The sequence below is a fragment of the Dipteris shenzhenensis genome, chromosome 9 (assembly GCF_047967505.1).
Source record: "Dipteris shenzhenensis isolate YYH24624 ecotype China chromosome 9, Dip_SZ_1.0, whole genome shotgun sequence".
NCBI classification, from domain to species: Eukaryota; Viridiplantae; Streptophyta; class Polypodiopsida; order Gleicheniales; family Dipteridaceae; genus Dipteris; species Dipteris shenzhenensis.
In genome coordinates, this window is record NC_141604.1 from 50,087,883 (window position 1) to 50,090,796 (window position 2,914).

Below are 2,914 nucleotides of genomic sequence, written 5' to 3' on the forward strand. Positions count from 1 at the left end.
CTTAAAAATCCATACACCTCGTAAAGAAAAAAACCACAATAGAAAAATATACAATTAGGACTGTGTTGCGGAAGATTTTTTAGATAGTCTCACAAGACAAGTTCTTTATGCATGTACACGTGCTGAATCAAAACTTCTTTCATGGATATCTTCCCTTTGGTGATTTTAAAATCTCGTACTCTTCCCTTCCACGACGCCAAGAAAATGTTTTTTGTCTGGGGTCTTTTTCTTTTGCTAGGTTGCATGAGCACCCATGCTCCTTTCGAAACACTAAACCTTTCCCAAGTTCCTTCCGTTTTGACTGTACTTGAATTCTCTACCGACGAAATAGAAGAAGCAGGTCGATGGGGTAAGGATGTTTGGTATAATTCTGCCTTCGTAGCATTATCATCCACAGAGCGTCTTCCACAAGAACGGCCGTGGTTTTGGTTCACCATGGAGTTTTTCTGAATCTGTAACAATAGCAAAGTAATGTAACTAAGATAACAATTTGAAGTTTCAAGAAAGAGAAAGTGGGCAGACAGACAGTTGACGAGAAACATCTTACTGTACGCCAAACAGGATCAAGGGAGCAGTTTTGGAAAAGAAAGGCTGCTGCACAATGAGGCAATGGTGTAGAATGGTAGACCTTTCGCACGAAAGGCGGCACAACATTTGAAATTTCAAAGGAAGGTGGAAGCGGGAAGGCCCTTGTCAGATAAAATGTCAGTTTAGATTCTATCTTCTTGTCCAAAGATCTTCTGAGAATAAAAAACCAATCTCCACATTAATGTAGCACGCTTGTACCTACATAAAGTATTGTTTCTTTTTTCTATTTTCTCTTATTTTCGTGAATTTTCAACGTTACGTTGGCCCTCTATTGATTGGTTGAGAGCTTATTTTTCCAAACCGTAAGAGGCCCCAAAATGAGCTCCCTTTTTTCCTAATGATATCTCTGTGCACAGGCATACGATGTAATTTCTACGATAACTTTTCACCGACCTGCATAATAGTGGTCACACAGCAAAAACAGGGCACTTTCCTAAGTGCCTGCAGAAAACTTCTGCCACAAAACGGGCCCCGAAATGGCCTCGAATCAAAAAAATAATTTCACCAGCACACCGCGAAGGGCGTCCCAATCTGAGATAGTGCACTCTTGCACTTTCCGGCTGTGCTACTTGTAGAGATTTGCTCCCAAACTTGAAAAAAAAGGAATGCAACACTGATCCTCTTACTAGGACACCACGAACTTGGTTTGCTTTCTTGAGCTCCTTACCACGAACCGAGCTCTGATACCATGTGAAGAGAGTGGGAGAGAAGGAAGGAGTCTCACTTGCAACTTTCTCACATACACAATGGGGGAATATACACAAAGGTGGAGGCTGAAAACAGTTTCCTCTTCTTAGTTGTGAAATCCAAAAGAACTCTAAGTATAAAAGAATAGGTGAACCCTATATGTGGGTCTCAAACCAAACTTAGCTAACTAAGGTGGCATACTAACTGAGCCACTAACTAGAGTACATAAAGATAGCTGTCATCCAGCTATTATTCATGGGCGGTGTACCGACCGCATCTGCAGCTAAGAAGTCGGTGACATAAATGCACAACGGTCACCCTGGCATATCATGAGTGGAGCTCGATATCTCACCACCAGGCACCATGGGAAAGTATTGCAATGGACTTCATTTTTATTTTTAATTTGCAAGGATTAAAGTCAAGGAATGATGGTATTTGGACTATCATTGTTGATAGATTCAGCAAGCAAGCTCAAAGTTTGGTGGGATTGTGATATCAATTGTGTCATAAGACATGTGTACCTCCATATTTTTTATCGTGTACCATGCATAAGTGCTCCAAAAATTTTGCATTGTTTGTGTCTTAAGAGATGCATTTCTCCATTTTTTTATTGTGTACCATGCACAAGTGCTTTAAAAAATATGCATTGTTGTGCTTCTATGATCATGCATGTGAGTCTGATGGCTACGATAATTTGAACAAGTATTGGAATAACGGAGACCCATATTCTCACGAAATTTAGTGAGATTTTGATATCGTTTGTGTTATAAGACATGCATATTTCCATGTTTTACCATATACCATGCATAAATGCTCCAAAAAATATTCATTGTTGTGTTTCTACGATCATGTGTATGTGTCCTATGGCTATGTTACTTTTGTAAGTGTTAAAATAACTAAGATTCATGTAACCATGAAACACATACGCATGATCATAGAAGCACAACAATGCATATTTTTTGGAGCACATATGCATGGTACATGATAAAAAACATGGAGATATGCATTTTTTATGACACAAATGAAATTGGAATCCAACGGAAATTTGTGGGTGCATGGATATTAGTTATCTCAAGACTTATACGAAATATCATAGCCATGGGACACATATGCATGATCGTAGAATCACTCATGCATGATGGTATATGATTTATGTACTCATGGCATGATGGTATATTATAAAAACACGGAGATACGCATGTCTTATGATGCAAACCATATCAAAACCCCACCAAACCTTGCAAGCATGTCATTCCAATATGCAAAACTATAAAGGCAGATCATATGGCTAAGCTTTTTATAGCACAGATCTTTAACCACCACGGTATGCATGTGTCCATTGTTAGTGATCGAGATCCCAAAATGACCAGTCTATTCTGGAGCCCTTTTTTATAATATGGGGACGAATCTGAATTTTTCTTCTTCTTTCCATCCCCAAAGAGATTGTCAAAGCGAAGTAGCAAATTCTATAGTGTTAGATTTATTGAAATGTTACGTGGTTAACCAAAGTTCAAACTAGGAAAAGCACCTACTACTAGTAGAGTATGCATATAATACTATTATGAGGAAAGCCCCCTTTGAGATCATCACAAACAAAACTAGAGAGAGAGATAGACATACACACACACACACACACACA